This window comes from Protopterus annectens, chromosome 4.part0, assembly GCF_019279795.1.
Source record: "Protopterus annectens isolate FY-2018-M chromosome 4.part0, PAN1.0, whole genome shotgun sequence".
Classification (NCBI taxonomy): domain Eukaryota; kingdom Metazoa; phylum Chordata; order Ceratodontiformes; family Protopteridae; genus Protopterus; species Protopterus annectens.
In genome coordinates, this window is record NC_056733.1 from 1,004,933,173 (window position 1) to 1,004,947,326 (window position 14,154).

Sequence of the window (14,154 nt, forward strand, 5' to 3'; positions counted from 1 at the left end):
ACATGTGAGATAAACAAACAGATGCAAGTTCTGTAAAAAAGAACGGGAAACAGTCACACATTTTGTTGCTGGTTGGGATAGACTAATGGCAGAGGGCCTGTATACTGAAAGGCACAATAATGTGGCAACATGCCTTCACTGGGGATGTGCAGACACCATCATATTGAAGTGGTTGAGAAGCATTGGAAGCAGGAACCACTGGGGATGTGCAGACACCATCATATTGAAGTGGTTGAGAAGCATTGGAAGCAGGAACCACTGGGGATGTGCAGACACCATCATATTGAAGTGGTTGAGAAGCATTGGAAGCAGGAACCACTGGGGATGTGCAGACACCATCATATTGAAGTGGTTGAGAAGCATTGGAAGCAGGAACCACTGGGGATGTGCAGACACCATCATATTGAAGTGGTTGAGAAGCATTGGAAGCAGGAACCACTGGGGATGTGCAGACACCATCATATTGAAGTGGTTGAGAAGCATTGGAAGCAGGAACCACTGGGGATGTGCAGACACCATCATGTTGAAGTGGTTGAGAAGCATTGGAAGCAGGAACCACTGGGGATGTGCAGACACCATCATGTTGAAGTGGTTGAGAAGCATTGGAAGCAGGAACCACTGGGGATGTGCAGACACCATCATATTGAAGTGGTTGAGAAGCATTGGAAGCAGGAACCACTGGGGATGTGCGGACACCATCATATTGAAGTGGTTGAGAAGCACTGGAAGCAGGAACCACTGGGGATGTGCGGACACCATCATATTGAAGTGGTTGAGAAGCATTGGAAGCAGGAACCACTGGGGATGTGCGGACACCATCATATTGAAGTGGTTGAGAAGCATTGGAAGCAGGAACCACTGGGGATGTGCAGACACCATCATATTGAAGTGGTTGAGAAGCATTGGAAGCAGGAACCACTGGGGATGTGCAGACACCATCATATTGAAGTGGTTGAGAAGCACTGGAAGCAGGAACCACTGGGGATGTGCAGACACCATCATATTGAAGTGGTTGAGAAGCATTGGAAGCAGGAACCACTGGGGATGTGCAGACACCATCATATTGAAGTGGTTGAGAAGCATTGGAAGCAGGAACCACTGGGGATGTGCAGACACCATCATATTGAAGTGGTTGAGAAGCATTGGAAGCAGGAATCACTGGGGATGTGCATACACCATCATATTGAAGTGGTTGAAAAGCACTGGAAGCAGGAACCACTGGGGATGTGCAGACACCATCATATTGAAGTGGTTGAGAAGCATTGGAAGCAGGAACCACTGGGGATGTGCAGACACCATCATATTGAAGTGGTTGAGAAGCATTGGAAGCAGGAACCACTGGGGATGTGCAGACACCATCATATTGAAGTGGTTGAGAAGCATTGGAAGCAGGAACCACTGGGGATGTGCAGACACCATCATGTTGAAGTGGTTGAGAAGCATTGGAAGCAGGAACCACTGGGGATGTGCAGACACCATCATATTGAAGTGGTTGAGAAGCATTGGAAGCAGGAACCACTGGGGATGTGCAGACACCATCATATTGAAGTGGTTGAGAAGCATTGGAAGCAGGAACCACTGGGGATGTGCAGACACCATCATGTTGAAGTGGTTGAGAAGCATTGGAAGCAGGAACCACTGGGGATGTGCAGACACCATCATATTGAAGTGGTTGAGAAGCATTGGAAGCAGGAACCACTGGGGATGTGCAGACACCATCATATTGAAGTGGTTGAGAAGCACTGGAAGCAGGAACCACTGGGGATGTGCAGACACCATCATGTTGAAGTGGTTGAGAAGCATTGGAAGCAGGAACCACTGGGGATGTGCAGACACCATCATATTGAAGTGGTTGAGAAGCATTGGAAGCAGGAACCACTGGGGATGTGCAGACACCATCATGTTGAAGTGGTTGAGAAGCACTGGAAGCAGGAACCACAAAGCATTTTAGAGAATAATGACATTTAGATCACATGGGATCACCCGCTACCAACAGATCAACAAAATAGCTGCAAGAAAACCAGATATAGTAGTCCATGAAAAGAAGACAAAAGTAGCATTCACTGAAATTGTTACACCCAGTGACTACAGTGTCTTATGTACAGCGAGACACAAAGTCATATAATACCAGGATTTGCAGACAGAAATGAGGGCAATGTGGAAGAAAGACTTCCAGATAGTTCCAATAGTAGTAGAAGTAACATGTCTTATAAAAAATAATTTAAGGTCATACTTAGATATGCTACCCATACATGCATCTCAATATGAATTACTGAAGGAATCCCTTATGGGTACATTGTGAGTGCTATGAAGAGCACGTTTTATACCAAAGAATGAAACAGTATCAATTTCTTGAACTTCAATCAAACCCTGACTTAGGAATAGGGTCCATTCCTGTCATGATATTAAAACCCCCAAAGACTTGGAAAAAGGGTTGGGAGGGTGGCCTAATGGTTAAGGTGTTTGCCTTACAAACACAAGGTGCAGGGTTTGAGTCTCACAAAAGATAACTGGTTAGGCTTAAAATGGCTCACAAGGGCAGTTAGCTTAGTATGGAACTATAAGAATATAGGGGAAGCTTTCCTTAGATAACTAACTGGACAGTGAAACAAAGGCTTTCCTCGTGTACTTTATGATCAAAGGGCACCTCATTTTCACTGAAACCGCCCAGGTCTCTAATGAATGTTATCATCCTTAAGCAGTACTCCAGTTATGTAATAATTAGTGGCAAATATTTTTTTTCCCAAATCCAACTACTTTATATTTTTTTGTATTGTGTAAGGTGAGACTACCCTGTGCTGAATCTAGCTAGCACTTCTTGGAGAATATAAGGGTCTGTGGAAGAATCATAATGGTACCTGAAAATTTGATCAGCTACATATTTTGAACAACAGTTTTCACATCATAGTAGTAGAAGTCAAGGAGAAAGGGATCCAGCCTAGACCCCTGAGAGACTCCATAAGTGACTAATCTGTTAGACTAGAAAATAACATAATCTCTCACCCTGTTTATATGTTCACAGAGGTAACTAGTAATCCATAAAGTAACATAAGGGGTGAAAACTGAAGCTGGCATGTTTACCAACAATGTCTGCATGGTGAATTATATCAAATGCCTCAGGAAGGTTGATAAGCAGCATGAATATAATGAATAACCATTAGTGGCTTCAGTTGCTCCTTCAAAAAGCCAACCAAATTAAGCAATCAAGACCTGTCCTTCACAATGCCACACTAACAAGGATCAAGTGTCTAAGTTACCAGTTTCACTGCTTATGATCTTACTTAAGATCTACTCCATGATTTTACAGATAATTCCTATGAGGCTAAATAGGATCATAGGATCATAGGAAGTTACTAGGCTATTGGCCCTGAGGCCTGTATAAGCCTATCCAAGAGTTTAGCCTATGTTTAGACAAGTCAGCACCCAGAGCCCCTGTCCAGCAGGGACACAGGTGGAATCCCAGGGGTGTATTTTCAGTTTCCCATACATGTATCCAGGTTGCTCTTAAAAAGGGTTAATGAGGTACTCTACTTGATGTGGAGAGGGAGTCTATTCCATAGATGGGGGAGTCTCTGGGACACAAATCTGTCCTACCAACAAATCCTATTGATGTCACAGACGAGGTTGAGGTTGCACGTGTGGGTTACTTGAGTGGAGCTTGACTTGCAGATATGCAACAGTCCCATCAAGGCGGGGTCTGAGATTGCTTTGTATGCCAGACAGAGGTCACCTCTGAGGAGTCTGTATGAAACTCAGTAGAGGGACAGGGCTTTTAGCCTATCTGTATATGGTAGATGTTTGAGGCCCTAGTTTTTCCTAGTGAGGTATCTCTGTGGTCTGAACACCTGCTGCATGTGCTTTGTGAGGTACATGCTGAAGGGGGCATTGTACTCGATAATTGGCCTTATAAGGGAAGAATACAGGGATGTTATGACCTCCTTGTCCCTCGATGAGATACCTTTACTTATGAGGTGGGCCATGTAGAAAGTTTCTGTACAATGGATGATTATTCCAGGGGTCAGTCACAAGGATGTCTTTATATAGATGCACCACAACAACTTTTCTCCAGTGCTTAGAAGCATGCTCCATAGAGAGGAGAAGATTAAACAGCTTAATGAAGGGCTGCACAATAGCAAAATTTGCACTAATAACAATGAACCTGTCACATTGTTCTGTCTCATAGAGCTGTTATTTATTTATTTATTTATTTGTTTTGCTTTGGTAATAGCTTCCAGGATCAGATCCACAGCAGTAATGGGCAGAATGGGAACGTTGGGCTGTTAGGTGTGGGAATATGTATCATCAAGCATATTTGCTATCATTTTGGTACTACGATCGGTGCTCTTATTCACCTGGATTGCAGCAAAATGCTCGGCTGTATGTCTATTACTGCTATTGTAGTTAAAAAAGCCATTCAATTATCCTTCAGAGTGTAATCTACCTTTAATTTATATTGATTTTTATTATTCTAAATGTTTTGTTGAAGGTCCTTGCAGACGTTTTTATACTCCTCTTTCTGTCTGATGGTGGAAACGTTTTTTATATGAACTATATAATTTTCACCTTCTACTATAGTTTACCTGGGACTGAATTTTTCACACCAGACTTATGCCTGACTCACCTATATATTTGTTGACATGGCTGTAAAAATCATGAGTAAATGTGGCAGCTTTAGACAAAAGGTCACCAGGGGGCAAAGCATTTTTAAAATTTTTTAAATTCCCGGGGCATTCAGATAAGGATATAAGGTCAGCTTTGGATTCTTCCCTGAAAATATTTGAATTTACAGACAATTTGACTGTAAAACTGAGGGAAATTGTAACATTTTGAGTTTGGTGGTCAGATTTGATCAAGGGGAGAATATTGTTTGAAGGTGTGCAGGGAAAGGCAGCATTCATAAGGAAAAGCTAATTATATTTATGTCTCTCTCTCTCTTCCTCTCATGGGAACTTGGGAAATTTCATCTAGTATGTTGGTATTAATGAAATGTAGGAATCAGTGGAGATATTTATTAGTAGTTATTTATGACTCCCATATGATGAACAGATAATTAAAGGCACCTAGAATTAATGTACTGGGGGAAATACATATAATAGAGTCATAGGTTCATAGGTGTATACTAGACTAATGAACACTAGGGCTTTTCTAAGCCTAACTGTGCAACCCAAATGTAACCCACAAATTTGATTTATATAGGTGATGTTTTACTGACTGCCTCTGGGCATCAGAGACATGGGTGCCAGACCATAGGTTCATAGGTTCATAGGTTGATACTAGGCTATTAGGTACTAGATACTAGGGCATTTATAAGCCTAGCCAGAGTGTGTTTGGCTTTCGCCACCCTTTTAGATTAGTTGACTGTGCCTCTGTATAGTAGGTCACAGAAGATAGCCCTTTTAAGGTTAGTTTACTGTGCCTCTGTCTAATAGGGACACAGAAGAGATCCCAGGGGTAAACCTACGATCTCCCATCCACTCGTCAAGATTTCTGTTGAAGAGGGTCATTGAGGGGCTCTGCCTAACATGGATTGGGATTTTGTTCCAGAGTGAGGGGAGCCTCTGGGATATGAATCTGTCCCTCCAGCATGTCTTATTTATTTCTGTGCTGAGGTTTAAGTCCCTGGAGCGTGTAGCTCTAGGGGATTTGGATTTCCTGAGGTGGAGCATGTCCATTAATTCTGGGTTGGACATGGCTTTATACATCAGGCACAGATTGCCTCTGAGTAGGCGGTAAGCAACTGGGTAGAGCTGGAGTTTCTTTAGCATAACTGCGTAGGGCATCTGTTTGAGTCCCTTGATCCTCTTGGTGAGGTACTTTTGGGGTCTTTCCAGTTGCTGCAGGTGTCTGGTAAGGTACATCCTGAATGGGGCATTGTATTCAATTATGGGCCTGAAGAGTAATGAGTAGAGGGGCACAATGACCTCTCTTGATCTAGATGTGAACCCTTTCGTGATAAGGTGGGCTATATTGAAGGTCTTTCTAACCACTTTGGCAACGTGATTGTCAAAGGAGAGATTGCTATCTACTTGAGTCCCCAAATCCCTAATTACTTCTTCTGTACTTAATGGATTACCACCTATGTGGTAATTTGTGGGCACTTTGTTTTTCCCAAAGGGGATGACCATGCACTTGTCGGCAAGTCAATTATGGCACCCAGTTTGCAGTCATTTGCGAACTTGGTCAGCCATAGTCCTCCCATGTTAGCCTGTACCTCAGAGAAATATATACCGAACGAGAGAGGTCCCAGGACTGAGCCTTGTGGGACGCCACTTGTAACTGGTTTAGAGTCTGACATGGCACCTGCAATTCTGACCATGTAGGTTCTATCCCTGAGCCAGTTTGCAACCCATCTTGTGACATAGGGGTTGATATTTAAGCTGGTGAGCTTATTTATGATGCCCGAGTGGGGTTTTGTGTCGAAGGCTTTTGTGAGGTCCAGGTAGGCTGTTTGGACTACCTTCCCTTCATCTATGGCCTTGATGACTGTTTCAAAGAAGTTGACCAGGTTCAAGAGGCAAGATCTGCCCTTAACAAAGCCGAATTGGGTAGGATCTAGTGTTTGGAGGTTCCCAATGTCTTTGTTTATGAGTTCCATGATGATACGCTCCATAGCTTTGCAGACCAGGCTAGTCAGGCTTATAGAGCGATAGTTTCCGGGGTCTGTTGTAGCACCACCTTTGTGGAGTGGGACCACTGTTGCTGTACGCCATTCTTTGGGTACATATCCTGTAGTAAGGCTGAGATTGAACAGTGACTTTATGTGAGGGTTCAGTTATTCTTGGAGTTCATATAAGACGCAGGCCGGGACACTGTCCAGTCCCATTGATGCTGTGTTTTTTGCTTTGGAGAGGGCAGCTCTCACCTGTGCATCTGTGATGTCAGGGAGGCTACACTCTGCTGGGATAGACATTTGCTCTTTTGGGGGGAAGGGGGGGAGACGTTTGCACTGAACCTGTCTGCCAGGATGTTGGCAAAGTCTGTGGGTTCAGTGTATTTTTTGTCATTTTGCACTAACTCAGAGCATATCTGGGAGTTGTCACCCAGGTTCCTGACATAACTAGAAAAGGTGTTGTGATTATCTTTAGCGTCTTGTGCAATTTTTCTCTCAAAGCTGGCCTTAGATGATTTTATGAGGGGTCATAGTTTCTTGCTAGTACTGATCAGAGATGCCTTCCTTTTTTTGGATTTTGCTCTATCATGTAGTAGCTTCCTCCTTCTGTTGTATAGCTTATTTATGACTGGGGTCCACCAGACAGATCTCCTGCCTTTGGAGGAGTGAGTCTTGGTTTTATTTGGGATAGCACGATCCATGCATTCCTGTAGGTGTCCATAGAATGCATTTGTAAAGGATTCTGTGGTTTGGGACATATTTTCCACTGGCCCGGGGGCTTTGAAGGATTCCACCTCTGTTTTGAGAAGTGTGAAGTTTGCTTTTGAGAAGTTCTTCACCGTGGTTTCCTTGGCTGGGGGTGGGGATGGGATATGGATGTCCAGTGAGATTAATTTATGGTCAGATCTTACCAATGAGGGGTATACCTGTGGTATGGAACATAGAGTCCCCATGTTGGTGATGATCAGGTCCAATATGTTTTCCCCACTTGTGGGAGTGGTGACCAGTTGTTCCATAGCATTTGAGTTTATAAATTCTAGGAACTGTTGGGCGAGGGTGTTGGGGCTTGAGTAGTGCTCCCAGTCTATGTTTGGGTAGTTGAAGTCACCCAATATAATGGTGTTTGGAGAGACTTTCATATTCTCCAGTGTTCTCAGGAAAGCCGAGTGGGGTTCCTGAGTTTGGGAGGGTGGTCTGTAGCAGGCTACAAACTGAAAGGCAGTTTTGCCCACTGTTAGTTGCACATGGATGGTCTCCGATGCTTCGTGCAGTGCCACTAATCTGGAGGTGTGGGTATCTTTGATGAATATGGATACTCCCCCTCCTTTTGTGGTTCGGTCCGAGATTTGGTGCCAAAAAGCGTGGTATGAGGTATAACCTGGTAGTGCTGGGGTGGTCTCGGGATCCTTGAAACAGGTTTCTGTTACTGCACAGATATCGATATTCTCCATACTGAGGAGGGCCTCGAGTGCGTGCATCTTGAGGTTTAGACTTCTGGTGTTGAGCAGCATTACCCTTAGTTTCTTTTTCCTTGTGTTGTCTATTGAGGTGGATTTGTCTAAAAAAGGCACTATGGGGGTGGCAAGAGCCTTAGCCAGTATTTGAAAGCCCAGGGGTGACAGGTGCAAGCTGTCCCTAGTGAAGCAACGTGGCTTGTCGAGCATGTCATCCCAGGCTGACAGACACTGGATCCCCTGTGGATGACACCAATACTTTAGACAATTGTTAAAATTGATCATTTTCTCTTTATACTGTGGCATCATTCTTGGTGAGGGTAAGATGCTACTCAAGGTCAGGGTCATACCGGCCTGGGCTACATGATCAGAGAGTTCCTCTATATCTCTTTTCATGTAGTCCAGGGAGGTACGTCTCAGGTCATTCACACCAGCATGGACAATGATGGAGTCATATTTGTACTTGCTTTGGAGTGACCGGAGTGTTTGTGTTATGTGGTGGATCCTGGCACCCAACAGGCAGCTTACAATGACCTTCTCCTTGTTCAGCCTGGTGAGTGGGACATCAGTGTGTCTGACAATAGAGTCACCTATTACAAGTGTATTAGGTGTGTTGTTTAGCCTTAAGGGCTGTGACTGTGTGGCACACTGACTTTGTGAACTATGTGATACGTGGGTATTGTGTGGGGTAGCGGTTGCTTGGATGTCTGCTTTGGAGGTCTCTGCTGCTTGGGCAGATTTTTATTTAGAGCCTCCGAGTATGTTTTTGTGTGTTTATGTGTTTGGTTTGCTGTTGCGATAGGTCTATGTGAGACTGGATTTGTGGTGTGTGTGGTTACCTTCTCCTCCTGACTGACTGTGCCAGTACTGGGTTGAGAGAGCTGAGCCTCCAGTTTGGCTATATATTTGCATCTCTCACATATATTTGAGCTTGTTGGGAGGAGGAGAGGGTGGTCTGTATACATAAGGCAGTTGTAGCATTGCCTCAGGATTCCCAGATTCACCAGCTGGACTGGAGAGTAAACCCGAAACTGACTTTTGGACATGCCAGAATAGTATAAGGAACTACTTTTTGACTGATCAAAAAGGACCAATAGGGAACCAAGTACTTAAAGGGAGTATAAGAGGGTGCAGTGCTTTAGTTTATTTGTGCTTACTTATAAGATTACTTATACGAGCAACTGCAGGGCTTTAGAATGAAAACAGAGTGCTTACTTTGAGATTTAGAACAGTTCTAAGGGAAAAAGTGAAGAGCAGACTTTGTGGAGCCGGGAATAGTTTAAACCTGTTTAAGCGGCGCTGCCCGATGCTGCGGATGAATTTCTGATTACCGAGCCAGTGGTGCAAGTTGCACGTAGATAGAGATAGCGAGGAAGTCTGCTTCAAATGGATGGACAGCCTGTTCCAGAGAATTCACTGAGAAACATATCTGTCTCTCCAGCAAGTCTTACTTATGTCACTACCAAAATTGGTCTTTTAATCTAATAGTTCTTTTGCTGTTTGTTTTGCAGATCTGCAAAAAATTAATCAAAACGGGGTCCATGGTTTCCTTGAATGCCAGGCAAAGATCACCACTCAGAAATCTGTATGACATCAAGTAAACAGACAGGGCTTTGAGGCAATCAGCATAAGACATTGTGTTTACTAACGAAGATGAGATAGTGTACCAGAACCACTACCAAAAATAACAAAAAAGTAGGTACACACACAGAGCACCAAATGTCGTGTAGTTCAAAACTTTAATAGGAACAGTCAGATTAACGCCACCAACGTTACAAATGTGTTTTCATCCAAAGAAAAATAGACTTCATCAGATACCAATAAAATTAACAAGTTCCATATTATGTAGGTAATTTAAAAAGCCCTAACCAATAGAATACTTGTAAGCTCCAACTAATAAAATACGTACACCATGAATAATTAATTTGTGAAACAACTACTAAGATAGGTTGTACCTCACAATAAATCAACACTGCACTTCCTCAAGAGATGAAGACATAATCCCATCAAAATGTCAAACCACATTTTGTATAAAATTAACGGTTTGAAGTGCATTTTCTCAGATCCAATGAAGTGCATCAGAATGTCAACAATATTATTTTTGTTACGGTTGACATTAGAGATTTATTTTCAGTGATCCCCCACATAATTGGACTGGACTGGCTTGAGGAGGCTCTGGTTGATAAAGGTTGTGGTAACAACCCATATTTACAGGTGACACATAGGCTGTTGGAAATTGTCCTGAAAAATAATTTCATCTTTTTTAATGGAGAATTTTTTCATCAAACCAATGGAGTGGCAATGGGGCTAATTGTGCCCCCACGTATGCCAATATTGTCCTGTCCTGGTGGGAGAATAAATTTGCATTGTGCTCAGAGTTTAGGAGTAGTTGGTCCTTCTAAAGGAGGTTCCTAGACAACATCTGTCTGTTTTGGATGGATACCAAGGATTGTTTAAGTGAGTTCCTAGTTTTCCTAGGTCAGACAACTGAATTTTTGGAACTTACACATCATGTTTCCTGGAACAGAATGGATTATCTAGACGTGTCCTTACACAAAACTAATGAGGGTTTTAAATCTATGGTCTTCCGTAAGAAAACCTTTTCAAACTTGTACCTGCACTTTCATAGTGCACATCCTTACCACCAAAAAGTTGGCATTGTGAAAGGTCAGTTGTTTAGGGTCAGTCGGATGAACTCTAGCGACGATAACTTTAATGCCGAATGTGACTTTTTGGAGAGATGATTTTATGAGAAGGGATATACCCCTGAGATGGTTAAGGGGTTAAGGAAGACCACTGAAGAAGAAAGATATGTTCATTATTTCTGCTTGTTAGGGAAAGGCCCGGTGACTGAAAAGATCGACAAGAGGCAAGGTGATCCTGGCTATTTTAGTAGGTAGTGACCACTGATTTTTGTGGCGACTCTTTTTTGTGAAGAACATTATTAAAACTGAATGGGACAAATTCATTAATCTCACTGATTTGACAATGTTTACTAGGGCACCCTTAAATTTTGTTTTTAGGAAAGGGAAATGTTTGAAAAATTATTTTGAATCTAATATGAAAAATAAGAATATTGATTCTAGGAAAAAGAGGGGGACCTTCAAGTGTGGGGCATGCTCGCAATGTGTCTATATTTCTAATACTGATAAGATTTATTTGCCCAGTAGGGCTGAGAACATTGTAGGTAATTCTCTTTACAATTGCAATAGTACTGGTGTCATATATCTTGCATTCTGTGAAATCTTTCAGGCGTTCTATATTGGGAAGACAGAGAGTAAACTAAAGAGGTGGATCTATGAACACCACTACGAAATAAGGATATGTAATGAAAGGAATGCATTATTTAAACACACTTTGCTTAGTAAAGATGCTAGATTTGTGTTTTTTGTGGTGGAACAGGTTCCTGTGGATGTCCGGAGGGGTCCTTGGGAAATGAGCTTAGCTTACCGGGAGATCTTCTGGCAGGTGACCCTGGATTCGGGGAGACCTCCAGGACTTAATGAGAATATAAGCATTGCCCCTTTATTAAAGCTTAGGGAAGCTAAATTATAACATCATGATTTTAGCCTCCTTACTAAACTATTCTATTTGGCAGTCCCTTTTGCACCTGCTGTGTCATTTTTGGGTTTGTATATAATTTCAGTTATTTTTATTTTTTATCATGGTTCCATATTTATTTCAAGAATTTTGTTTGTGTTTGAGTGTGTGTGTGTGTGTGTGTGTGTGTGTGTGTGTGTGTGTGTGTGTGTGTGTGTGTGTGTGCGTGTGTGTCTTTCGGCTTTTCCCGCTTAGGGGTCGCCACAGCAGAACTCCGGTCCGCTAATGATTGGCAGTAAATGTTTACGTGCCGAGTTGCCAGCTCTGACGCAGAACCTTCAGCAAAGGTACGCCCATTCACGCATGTCTCCATACAGAAGACGCTCTAGCTGAGAGTCGAACAGGACAACGTCTAATTGTTAGGCGACAAGATGGGATTTTTTATGAAGTACTTCATACCTTTTTTATATTTTTTCATCACCAGAGGGTAGTGCACTATACACTTCAAGCTTTTAATTTTATACAAGATGTGGTTTGACATTTTGATGAGATTATGTCTTCAACTCTTAAGGAAGTGCAATGTTGATTTATGGTGTACGTACTTTATTAGTTGGAGCTTACAAGTATTATATTGGTTAGGGCTTTTTAAATTACCTATATAATATGGGACTTGTTAATTTTATTGGTATCTGATGGTCTATTTTTCTTTGGACGAACACACATTTGTAACTTTGGTGGCGTTAATCTGACTGTTTCTATTAAAGTTTTGAACTACACGACGTTTGGTGCTCTGTGTGTGTAACTACTTTTTTGTTTACATTGTGTTTACTCCCTGTAGTCTTTTGTAAGGTGCCTTTGTTGACACTCTAGTTGTATGTGTCTGGACAGGTACATACTGAAGGGGTCAGATTTTATTTAATGACACGTGATCCTTTGTTCCATATGACTTTCTTTTGTTACTTTTTTGTTCTATTGCCATGACTGATTTTATTCTAAATGACTATAAACTCTGTCAGCATCAATTCCTGTATATAGTTTATACATCATTGGAAGGCAAGTTATTGGTCTACAGCTTTTAAGATAACTTGCAGGTTTGCAGTCAAGATGACATATCATTATTCCTATTATTTTCTTATTCAGGGCTAAATCTTTGTGTAATGATGTTAATACGTTTACTCAAAAGTTAGGTACTGCATCTGGGCCTGGAGTTTTCCATTTAGGAGCTTTTCTTAATTTTGTTTCAATTTCTCTGGCTGTTTTTTCATCTAATTTCATATCCTTGTAAATTTCATCTTCTTACTGTTTCTTTTACGTCTACCAATTCAGTATCTTTGTTACATTCCAAAATATGTCTATTTCTTCTTTTTTTTTTGTGGTGTTTGTATTCCTTTTGCTTTGTTTTCAAATTCTGTATAAAACTTTTTGGGTCATCAGTGAATAGTTTATTCTCACCTTTTCCTTTGCATTAATTTGCATTTCTTCTAAGTTTTTCTGCCTGTGGTGATATCTTTTGTTTATTAACTAAAGATATCAGGTTAAGAAATGTCAATAACTAAATAAATTATTATTTGCAATAGTATATGATACATCCTACTCTGTTCTAATGCTCTGCGTTGCTTTTATCATGTCTAAGTATTTTTGTTGATCTGTTCCCTCTTCTATAGTCTTCTGACAGTGACAGTTCTTGCCTTAATTCTTTATAGTTTTATCTATTTAATACTTCCATGAGGGCATTTCATTTTTCTCTTCCTCTCCTTTATTGCCCTGTATTTTTGTGGTAAGTCTTTATCTGTTAATAATTTTACTGTACACTAATATATACTATTTACGTATGTTATATCACATGTATTTCTATTAATAGTCTTGATTACTGCATTTATTTGTTTTATCAGACTTCTAAGAATTTTTTTTCAGTGGCAGACTGGCAATATCAGATAACGTCACTTGTCATTTGTAGGTTACACACACACACACACACACACACACACACACACACACACACACACACACACACACACACACACACACAGAAATTAGCTTCATCTGTCAGTGTCAAGCTTAAGCAACACTGATGTTGTGACCTCTGCCCCCCCATGGTTACATACCGCATGCAACATAACCTCCCTTCATTATTACAGCAAAGTCGTCTTTCTACTTTACTTTCAATGGTGTTTTTACTAAAATGATGGTTGCCTACTGAGGCAGAACCTACAACTAAAAGACTGTAATAATACATCTGCTTTCTTTTTTGTAGCAGCTAATTCTCTATCTTTTTTGGTTGCCTTCACATAATAGTATTTTAACTAGAACGATACACTGGTAAAAGCAATGCCCTCTTGGTCAAATTTTTGAAGTACTCATTCAGCAGAAATGTTTTCACTTGAGTGCTAATAGGAAACTGAACAACAAAAAGCTAATAGTGTTTGTGGTTCCCTGCTGAGAGCTGATAAAAGGCTTTCTTCAAAAGGGATTTTTTTTTTATTCTAACTCTGATGTGATGTAGGGTGAATTGCTTTCTTATATTTGTTTTGTTACATCTCTAAATAGTAT